Source organism: Lemur catta, chromosome 1 (genome assembly GCF_020740605.2).
Source record: "Lemur catta isolate mLemCat1 chromosome 1, mLemCat1.pri, whole genome shotgun sequence".
NCBI classification, from domain to species: Eukaryota; Metazoa; Chordata; class Mammalia; order Primates; family Lemuridae; genus Lemur; species Lemur catta.
Window position 1 is genome coordinate 78,877,902 of NC_059128.1, and position 11,305 is coordinate 78,889,206.

Below are 11,305 nucleotides of genomic sequence, written 5' to 3' on the forward strand. Positions count from 1 at the left end.
TAGCAGAACTGTAGGAGATACTGAAAAATCTGATATTGTGCCTGGTTTTGTGAAGTATAATAGAGAACATAACACGTGCACATTTTTAAAATATGTAGTTTTAAAAATTGACTAACAATGCAAAGCTGGACATTAGAGGTGATAAATACGAGAACAGTCCGGTTAATCCATATGGGACGGTCTCCACCATCACCAAGTGTGAGGGCACGGGAAGATCACTGGCTAGGAGCTCAATCGTTGTGGGCTCTAGCCAGATGTTTGGGGAAGGTACTCTAATGACACTGATCCTTGCTTTCCTTGTCTCTGGAAAGGGCATGATGATCATTGTGTGAGGATTAAGGGAGATGATGAATATGAACAAATTTTGAAACCTGTAAAATGCTTACAGTGAAAGGTGTCACATGAGAGGCCACATGGTCAAAAAGTATGGAGTGAAGCTGCTGACAGCTCAGAGGAATGAAATCAATCAAGTGTGCACCCTTCATGCAGGCAGTAGATCTGAGCTAGGTAGGGTTTGGACGATGAAGCAAGTCATTCCAAGCCAGGTCGTCAGCATGAGCTGGGCAAAGGCACAGAGATGGGAACTGGCACACCATAAAGAAAGGGAATATTTATGGTGGGGAAAAGTAGGAATAAAGTTAGGTGGGAAGAAGGGAGGATGTCATGAAAGTAGGGTTTAAATGATAATTTAAAAATTACAATTCCTGGACCAGGCATGGTGGCTCATGCCTGTAATCTCAGCACTTTGGCAGGCTGAAGTGGCAGGATAGACCCTATCTCTATTAAAAAAAAAAAAAAAAGAAAGAAAGACAAAAAATTATAATTCCTTGTGTGCACCATGCATTTACTCTTGTTTTAAATGATCTGTTAATGTACTTTCCTCCCTCACCGGAGTGTGAGCTGCTCCTGGAAGCAGGCAGTGTTAAGCACCTCAAGGGGGCCAGGCAGCTTGACGGGAACCAAGGATACAGAAGTGAGGTCATTACAGCAAGGCTCCTCTGAGAATTGGATGTAGTTTTCTAGATCCAAATTCTTGCATGTTAATCATGTCACCATAGAATCTGGATTCTGTAGGGAAGTAGGGGTGTTCCCATCATCTACTGCAGAGCCTGTCACCAAACAACAGCTTAAAAAATGTTGAAATGAATAATTCTCTTATTCTTTAGTTTGTATAGCTATAATTGTGGTCTACAAACAATTTTACAACCTTATATTTTTTACTTAACATTGTATGATAATTTCCCCATTGTTGTTACATAGGCTTTATTTTTTTCCAACTTTTTTGGGAAAAAATTCAAACCTACAGAAAGTTCAAAGAAAGGATAGTGGAAACCTGTATACCCTTCACCTAGATTCACTGCTTTTTAACATTTTGCCATATTTGCTCTATCCCTTCCCTTCCTCCCTTTGTTTCAGTGAAAATTGCAAATATCATGACATTTCAGCTGTAATTACTTCAGCAGGCATTTTCTAACAATAAGGAATTCTTCTATAGGGCCACAAGATCATTATCATACTTAGGAAATTTAACATTTATTTAATAATATTGTCTATTATACAGTTCTCATTAGATTTTTCCATTTTTCCTAAAAATGTCTTTTATAGTCTTTTTTCCTGATTCTAGATTCAGTCATTGCATTTGTTTATTAAGTTTCTTTAGTCTATTTTAATTTTGAACAGTCCCCCCCACTCTTGTTGCTAGTTTGTTTTTCATGACATTTATCATTTTGAAGTGTCCAGGCCAATTGTGTAGAATGTCCTGCATTCTGGATTCTTCCATAGTTTCTTCATGATTAGATTCAGGTTAAACATTTCTAAAGAGAACACTAACTAGGAGACATTATGGACTTTATAGTGTGTCACATCAGCAGGTTCATAAAGCCTAATAATTGTCCCTTTATTGGTGATGCTAGGCTTGAGAACTTGGTTAAGTTGGAGTCCACCAGATCTCTCCACTTTACAATTTAATGTATGCTGTGGGGTGATGTCCTGAGACCTTTTTAGCTATCTGCTTCCAGCAGTAGTTTTTACTCATCGGTTTTAGCCTCCATTGATCATCTATGCTTACACTGGGAATTGCAAAATAGAAACTCTCCAATTCTATTATTCCTTCTGCATTTATTAGCTGGCATTCTTCTGTAAAAAAGAACTTTCTCGCTCTCCTTCCCTCCCCACCCCACACCTCACATCACCATGGAGGGAAAAATTCTTTTCTTTTTTTATTCAACATGATATAATCCATTAACATGATTAAATTATTATTGCTTTTGATGCTCAAATTGTCCCAAATTTGGCCAATAGGAGCCTTTTCAAGAGGCTCCTGTGTCCTTTTGACTTGGTCCCATCAATTTGTAAGCATTTATTTTCTCACACAAGATGTTCCAGACTCACCTTGTACTTCCCTTGCTGCAGATCTAGAATCAGTCATTTCTTTAAGGGAATCTTACTCCTTTTAGTTGGAAATGGTATTTAAAAAATTGACTTTTTACTTTAAAAATGCTTATTTAGGCTGGGCGCAGTGGCTCATGCCTGTAATCTTAGCACTCTGGGAGGCCGAGGCAGGAGGACTGCTTGAGGTCAGGAGTTCAAGACCAGCCTGAGCAAGAGTGAGACCCCGTCTCTACTAAAAAATAGAAATAAATTATCTGGACAACTAAAAGTATATATAGAAAAAATTAGCCGGGCATGGTGGCGCATGCCTGTAGTCCCAGCTACTCGGGAGGCTGAGGCAGGAGGATCACTTGAGCCCAGGAGTTTAAGGTTGCTGTGAGCTAGGCTGATGCCACGGCACTCTAGCCTGGGCAACAGAGTGAGACTCTGTGTCAAAAAAATAAAAATAAAAATGCTTGGCGGGCGTGCTGGCTCACGCCTGTAATCCTAGCACTCTGGGAGGCCGAGGCGGGTGGATTGCTCGAAGTCAGGAGTTGAAGACCAGCCTCAGCAAGAGCGAGACCCCGTCTCTACTAAAAAAAACAGAAAGAAATTATCTGGCCAACTAAAATATATATATAGAAAAAAAAAAATTAGCTGGGCATGGTGGCGCATGCCCGTAGTCCCAGCTACTCGGGAGGCTGAGGCAGTAGGATTGCTTAAGCCCATGAGTTTGAGGTTGCTGAGAGCTAGGCTGACGCCATGGCACTCACTCTAGCCCGGGCAACACAGCAAGACTCTGTCTCAAAAAAAAAAAAAAAAAAAAAAAAAGTGCTTATTTAATATATCACCAAATGGACATACCTTAGTTTAGTTCAACATTGTCTTATTTGTTGAGCACTTAGGCTATTTCCAATCTCCCTCTTTCAAAATGATTATAGTGAGCATCTTTATGCAGATAACTTTTCCTAGTTCAGGATTATTTCCTTTGGTAAGATTCTCAAAAGTAGAGTTATTGGGGCAAAGTATAAATGGAAGGTTTTAAAAGTCAACAATGACTTCTAAGTGTCAAATCCACGAATTTTGTCTTTTTTAGATGGATGGAAAGTCCAGCGTGAGGAAATAACCTCTTGAGCTAATGCCGACCCTAATTTTGTCTTTTTTTTCCCCTTCACTTCTTTTGTAGCACCTGAGTTTGCTACCTCCCCAGATAACCTCCCCAAGACTTTCATTTAAATGACAATCTCCTGGTTTTCTCCTCCCTTTTAGGCCACATTCCTCCCTTAACCTCCTGAAGTCATGCATGTCCCAAGGCCTAGTCCTTAACCCTCACTTTTCTCAATAGATACTGAGTGTAGTGTCCTGTCTCCTGTTTGCCTGACTTTGGGTGCCCACTTCTGTCCTGAACTTTGATCCTTTTTGCCTTCTTTTTCTTCTTTTTCTTTTTTTCTTTCTTTCTTTCTTTTTTTTTTTTTTTTTGATGGAGTCTTGCTCTGCGCCCAGGGTGGAGTGCAGTGGCCTGATTACAGCTCACTGCAACCTCAAACTCCTGGCCTCAAGCGATCCTCCTGACTTGGCCTCCCAAAATCCTGGGATTACAGAAGTTCTGGGATTACAGGTGTGAGCCACCATGCCCAGCCAGTTTTGCCTTCTTCTAAATCTGCTCCTTGCCTTTTGTCTGCACCCTTGTCTTTTGGGTTCATGTATGTCCATAACTTTGACAGGACAAACACATCCTGATACTATTCCATATGCACTTTGTTCTTTAGGATTCTGGATATTGAAATCCAGCTTCATTTGGGCCAAGATTTGTTTGGTCTATATAGTTTTTGTCAACTTAGTGTTTAAAAAATAATTGAATTAGTTACCTATATTTAAAAATTTGCAAGCTCTCATGCAAAATTCCTGACTGCTGGCTTCTCCTGAAACATCAGAAGATCTGGTTCATTGGGCTCATATCCTCATCAAGCACAACTGGTGGAAGATGAATAGTCTGGGTTCCCTTAGATAAGGCCACATCTCCAAAGACCATCTGAGGCCCTAGGATTTCACTGAAGCCCCAAGTCAGTTGCTTTTACCACCAACTTTCACTTTTTTTTTCTTATTGTAGAGTTAAGAGGAAAGTGTGATATATCTCCAGGTCATGTCCTTGTCAAAGATAAGAAAAGGAAAAAAAAAGAAAGAAAGAAAGAAAAAAGGAAGAAAGACCTAAAAGGGCTATAAGTTACTAGAAAAATGGGTGGGAGAACACATTATTCTTTTTAGTGGAAGCACATGCTATTTCCATTTGATATGAAAATAACATGGTTCTTGTTGAAAGAACACCACTTAAGATGCAACCACAAAGCAAAAACCTGGCCACTTCACTTTTACGGATTCTATAGAAAACCTCTGTTCAAATATTAATGGAGAGCCTGTGTGCTCAGAACACAAACATGTGTAAGACTCAGTCCTACCTTCAACAAACTTGAATTTTCTAACTGTAATGGTTTGCGATTTTTAAGTTGAATCCTGACAATAAGAGAAGGGAGAGATGGGAGTGGAGGGTCTCCAAATGGATTACCAAGTCAAGTCCCTGTACCTCACTCCAAATTCAAGATGCTTTCCTGCCCTTCCAATGTGAAACCAAAATAGAGCTGGTCTCCAGCCCAGGGAGTAAAGAATCCCTTTCCTCTGTCTTACCAAGGCAAACTCTTCCCTCACCTTCCTAGCCTGGAGTCAGGACCTGGGGAGAAAAATGACAGGACTGGAGATGGGTGGAGATTGCTCTGGAGCAGGTGAATTCTTCCCCATAAAGAGAGTTTGTGCACATCTCCCTTTATGCAAATCTATTGCCTCACATTCTGTTTACATCCCATCACTTGGGCGGAGGGTGTGGGGTGTGGGGGAGGGCTTAGGGGGCAAGGAAGGGAATATTTGAGTTTTATGAAAGAAGCAAGGAGGAATATATTTACGTACATATATACAGACACAAGTATTTGTTCATACAAGGACTATCATGGAAAGATATGACTGGAAACTGTCAATAATTGTGGATAGGGTGAAGAATGAAGAGACACTTTTCACTAGACTTCTGTGCATGTATTCTCGATTTAAAAATAAACATCCTAATTTTAAAAAATAGGTGAAAAGGGGAAAAATATCACAAGGTCATGGGCGCGCTGTTTTGCTGGTGTGGAATGATTTTCGATATTCGAGAGGAAAGGAATTTAGACTGTTTCATCTGAAGCTGCATTCGGAGCATTAAATGAGAATTACGGGAGGCACCGATCCTTGGGGTGGTTCGATTTGCAAGGGAGAGAGAAGGGGTTCATTTCAAAAAATTGAGTTATGATTTATACAAAATGTTACTGACTGGGAGGAAAAAATGTAAGGCGTACCCCTTGCCGTGCCATTGTTCCCACAATGCCGTGACTCGGATTCGAACCGAGGTTGCTGCGGCCACAACGCAGAGTACTAACCACTATACGATCACGGCGAGCTACCGGGGACCTGTAAGGCAGGGCTTCTAGTTGTCTTCTTCAGCGGTCATAGGCCTTCCCAGTCTCTGCGTCATTAAACGGCCCACCTATGGGGCGGGGTTCCGGCCTGACGCTGAGTCTGAGAAGGCGCAGGCGCATTGCACTCTCGCCAGTGGCTTGGGTTCTCTCTTGTGTTTCGGGCTTTTAGCCTTGGGCAGTGGGGATGATGAAGTGGGTTCCCTGTGAGCGCAGTGGGAGTTTGGGGGAGACCGCTTGGGCATCCAGGAACAGGGCTGACTGGAGCTCAGAGTGTCCTTGGAGTCGCCCATGTCCTGTGCCCCGGAGACCCCTGCAGCGAACCCTCTAGGGTTCCCACGCCTGCAGGGGGCGCTCCTCACTTGGTTCTCCTCCCTGCTGGATCTTCCAGCAGTGACTCTTCCGCTGCCTTTGCGGACGGCGTAGACGCCCCCAGAACCGGGTTGCCATGTAGAAGAAACTCAATGAACGCATCTCACCCTCCCGTTCCCCGTCTTCCCAACACCCACTTCCTTCCAGCCTCTCATACTCCCGCAACAGCCCTGACTCCCTCAGCTCTGCCCCCGCTGGGCCAGGCGCCCACCTCTGTTGTGTCCCTGGTCGGCAGCCAGAACCGGCTCCGGTTTTTCTTCTAATCCATCTGTGCTCCCGCCTCCACGGCACCTAGAACCGGGCCGAGTACACAGTAGGCAATGGCTATTTGCTAAATTGAGGACGTGCCACTGGCATCTGACAAGTGAATCCGGAGTGACCAGTCTCGCCAGTGTCTCCCACTCCAAGCCACCCTCTGCAGAGCCGCCAGAGGGATCCTGCTAAACACCAATTGAATCCTTTCACTCCTGCATCGCTCACCCTCACCCCCAGACTGCAGGAAATTCGTCTGCCTTTTCCTGCTATCTCTGGGCCCTCCCTCGTGTCGTTCCCCATTCCCTAATTACTTGCACTCGTTCAGTCAACAGGTCCTTGAGAAGTGCCTACTGTCAGGGCAGAGCCTTTGGGCGTTGTGGTGGTGGGGACTTATAAAGAAGACTGAGGGCTTATGAAGAGGAATTACAGTCTTTCTTTTTCAAGTCTTCCTTCAAGCCTTTGCACACGAAATTAACCCTGGCTGCTTGACAAATTCCCATTCTGCTTTTAAGAGCTACCCCAAAGGTCATTTCCTCTGCGAAGCCTTCTCTTCCCATGGTTAGCAGTCCGCTGCCAGGGCTTCTGTGGAAGTCGGCACATGTCTATGACAGCACATTTCAGCCTGGCGAGCGCTCTGCGCTTTGTCCCCAACAACTCCTCTGGCCCTGGAGAAACTTGAGGCGTCTATCTTTCGGAAGTCCAATTTAGCCACAGCTGGCATAAATGTTCTTCCTAACCCCATCCATTTCCCAGAATGTTACAAACTCAGGATAAAAATGGGGGAGTGCGATAAAACGCAGCTCCCCTAGCCGTGCCATTGTCCTCACAATGCCGTGACTCGGATTCGAACCGAGGTTGCTGCGGCCACAACGCAGAGTACTAACCACTATACGATCACGGCGAGCTACTGGGGACCTGGAGTTTGACTTCCTCGCCTGAACTCTTCTCTGTTGAAAGCCCCGCCCCTTTGTAATGTCATTGATTTGTCACTGTTTGTTCCCGCCTATCTTCCACCGAGCCGTGCTCCGCGTCCACGCAGGCGCACTGGTCTCCTCTGCGTTCTCGACTTTTGTTTCTCTCTTGACTGCGGGCCAGACACCCCCGGTTCTCCACGATGAAGGCTGCGCTTGGGGCTCCCCTTACCCTGCTTCTCAAGGAGGTTGTGAGGGTGAGGAAACTTGAGTTTCCTTCTTTTAGAATTTAAGAGACAGCTCCAGTCCCAACCAGGGTCCGTTCAGATAGCGCGACAGCCAGCGTAGGGAGCGCGTTAGAGAGACTTCGGGCCACCATTCGGGAGACCCTGGGGCTTCACTTCAGTACGGGCCTCACAGGAAGCCTTTGGCCCGCAAAGCACTTGCATGTCCCCTGAGGTCAAACCCGGCTGGGGAGTCCACGGCGCCCGCGTTCTTTTCCTGGGCGAGCGTGAGTGCCAGAGGGGGAATTCGGGAAGGCTGGCACCCGGGCCATCTAGGCGAGAAGGGCGACACCCGGTCACACATTTCACGTGGCGTCCCGGTAGCTCGCCGTGATCGTATAGTGGTTAGTACTCTGCGTTGTGGCCGCAGCAACCTCGGTTCGAATCCGAGTCACGGCATTGTGGGAACAATGACGCGGCAAGGGTGCCCTTTTAGACTTGGAAAGCCCGGTTCTTCTCCGTGGCTGTGAGGTGCTGCATATTATTAGGTTCAGGGCCGAAATTATAACAGAGCAATTACATATGCACAAAAAATTCTGTGTACACTCTGTAACCTTCCTTTCTGTTTTTAATTCTTAATCTGCCAATGAATCAGCCACCCGCCCCCTATCTTCCCCAGTGTGTGGTTATTTTATTTTTGTTTATATCCTGTGTAGTACTCTCTCTTTCTGTTTCCTTATTTGGCCCTTATCAATGGTCAAATCATATATTGGTTCTTCTAAAAAGTCTCACACTAGCTAAAACTTCAATACTTTGGGGGCATAGGGGTTTATAGGAACAGTGTGCAAACATTGATTAAGGGTTAGAAGAATGCAGATTAGACAATACACTGAACCACTCTTGGTTTGGATCCTGTGACAAGTGAAAAATATGACCGCATTAGGGGGGCTAGTTCCTGTAGCCACTGTGAGGGGGCTAATGAGGGGTTTGTGACCTCCATCTCCACAGCCTCCTAGGTGGGAGGGTGTTTTCTCCTGAGAGTTTTTTTTCCCTAATCTACCTCAAGTTTAAAGCAAATTTTGTTAAGTTTGTTTTATGCACACCTAAAAAACCCAAACTCAACAAATTCAGGCCTGTCCTTTGGCATTAGGCAAAATGGAAGTGAAGTTTTGGATTTGGCTTTCAGGTGGCTGGTGGTGGCTGTGTTACTGTCATGGAGGGAATGAGAGAGGACTGAGTGAGTAATGAGCCTCTCCAGCTCCTCCCAGGGGACCTGGGGGGTGGCAAAGCATGTCTGGGAGCATTCCTGGGAGAGATGGACATTGCAATGAGGTGGCGCCCTTTACCCATAATCCGTAACAAAACTGACCCAACAAGCTTAAAAGCCAGACACTGCTGTGGGCTGTAATTTCCCTGGGGTATCCTGGCTTCCAGTTCCCTAAATTTGGCCAGTTTAAAGCCACATGACAGGATGGCTTAGACGGCAAAAGTGTTCTGACCAGAACAGAATAGGGGAAGGTGAGCCTGAGAAATGACCATGACTGATTTAAGAGTTATATATATAGAAAATCAACATCACCACCAAAAAAAAGAACCTGCCTATGGGAGTATGATGACTTCTATTCCTCAGACCACTCACCAAATAATTACACTGAAGGTTCTTAAGTCTGTGGACTGGAATAAAGTATCAAGGTGGGAACAAAGGAAAAACTCTGGCTTTTCCCCTGATGGCCCTGGCCGCATCTCCCCACCTGCTCCTGCAGGAGCTTCTGTGGGCAATGAGCTGCTCCCACATCCTGGAGAGAAAGTCAGGAGTGGTCACTGTCTTAGAGTATTACAAGGAAAAAAGAGTCAACCCAGAAAACAAAACCCACAAATTCCACCATCTGAGATAACCCATATCTTACCCATCTGAGCACAGGAATGCTAAAGAAAGCTGAACTGAACGTGTTGTATTGTGACCTGGTTGCAGGAAGAGTGACCGGAAGGGAGGATGCTCTCTTGCACTTTCAACTGTTGGCCTTCTTGGCAGCTATGCAGTCATCCAGACTGCATAGAGATGGGTATATCCAGCTATCAACATTGCATGAAATCCTCTTCTGAGGTCACTCAGTCAATTCCCCTTACTCTGATTTCAGACTTCCAAAACAGACTGATAATGATTTGACTGTCCATTGGACTTTCCTGTAGGAAAAAGCATTACTTTGAACAAGTTTCTGTTCTCCTGACTGTGGGTATTTTGGTTTAGACTCTTAAGAGTCTGGTTGGTGTAATTCATTTCCTTTGAGCCTACTTATCTCTAGGTGCACTGACAAAATGGAGTTTCTGGGCTGGCAGAGCTGAGAGCTGGAGAACCCAGCCTGGGATGACCTCACCAAGATCCTGCTGCTCTGGGACGCCCTCTCTGAGCAATCAGTCAACACCCTCTTCTCCTTGGACTCTTGCTTATAAAACTGTTTTATGATTTCTGATTCTGGGAATGTGATCTTTCCCTCCATCCTTTCCAGCTTGAGGTCTGAACTCTTTTCTAGGTCTCAGCACTAGGAAGAGAGGCAGGCAATGTAAGAACTCTCTGCTCACATTCCAGCTCCAGCTGTTCCCATCTTGGTTGGATTTGTTACTTTCTGCAGGTTTCTGGCCTCCATGCTAAGTCACTTGAACTTTTTTTTTCCTTCTGTCTGATAGATTCTGAGGTACGGTAGCTGATACCCTTCCTCTAGGTTAGTCCTAACTCTAATTAAGGGGGTAGCATAGCTTAGTAATGAAGCCTCTGACACCTGGAAGTAGGCTGCCAAGGGTTTGAATCCTAACTCATCAATTTACTAGCTGGGTGGCCTTGGGCAAGCAACATGTCTCTGTGCCTCAATTTTCTCATTTGTCAAATGGAGTGGGGTGGAGGGAAGCAGGCTTGTTATGAGGCTGAAAAGAATTAATGTTTGCAAAGTAACAGTGCCTGGCACTAAGCCCTATTGAAGTTTTATTTAAATAAAATAGTAGGTGGGAATATGACATAATGAAATCAACTCCTTAAAAATGAACACAGTAAAACTTAAAACAAATGAGTGTTGTGTTTCAAAGTAGGCATTCCACTTTCTCCAATCAGCTGCCAAAAAATATTTTTGGAATTCTTGTTTGGGGATTATCTTCAGGGCTCATTTATAAGCCATATGAATAAATCCACCTCAATATTTATAATCAGATTCTACTTTGAAATATTCTTGACTGCTTTTAAAGCCACTTACTACTGAGTCTTTTAAGGTGCAAAAAGTTTCAGTGACAGTTCCAAAAACGTTTTAAGCAACATTCCAGCAAATTTTTTTTTTTTTTTTGGTGTAAGTGTGTAAACTTCAAGGGGGCAAACCTTGAAGGGGAAAACAGTAATTTATAAGATTCAGATACTCTGCCTAAACAACCAACCCCATGGCTTCCTGGTTACACCTAACTTATCTGGGAGCTGCTGCTGCTGCAGCTGCTAGTGCCCACAGGGGTGCAGTATCAAGCAGCTACAGTAGCAGCTGGCTGCTGCTGGACCAGCCGCCTCCATATCACCTGGAATCTTGCTTAAAATTCAGAATCTTGGTCCACAACCTAGAATTACTGAATCAAAATCTTCATTTTACCCAGATCTCTCCCACGTGATTCATTTGTACCTGAAAGTTTGAGAAGTGCTGCCCCA

General features: G+C 44.6%; 1 long non-coding RNA gene and 3 other non-coding genes across 4 annotated transcripts; 2 read left to right on the forward strand and 2 right to left on the reverse strand.

Moving 5' to 3' along the window:
• Positions 1–5,776: 5,776 nt before the first annotated feature.
• Positions 5,777–5,848, reverse strand: TRNAH-GUG. Its single transcript has one exon. It is a non-coding gene; the product is annotated as a tRNA-His (tRNA).
• Positions 5,849–7,323: 1,475 nt separating this feature from the next.
• On the reverse strand, positions 7,324–7,395 carry TRNAH-GUG. Its single transcript has one exon. It is a non-coding gene; the product is annotated as a tRNA-His (tRNA).
• A 180-nt stretch (positions 7,396–7,575) lies between these two features.
• LOC123622153 lies at positions 7,576–10,062 on the forward strand. The gene is made up of 3 exons (XR_006729426.1): positions 7,576–7,662; positions 8,816–8,866; positions 9,933–10,062. It is a non-coding gene; the product is annotated as an uncharacterized LOC123622153 (long non-coding RNA).
• TRNAH-GUG lies at positions 8,017–8,088 on the forward strand. The gene has a single exon. It is a non-coding gene; the product is annotated as a tRNA-His (tRNA).
• Positions 10,063–11,305: the final 1,243 nt, after the last annotated feature.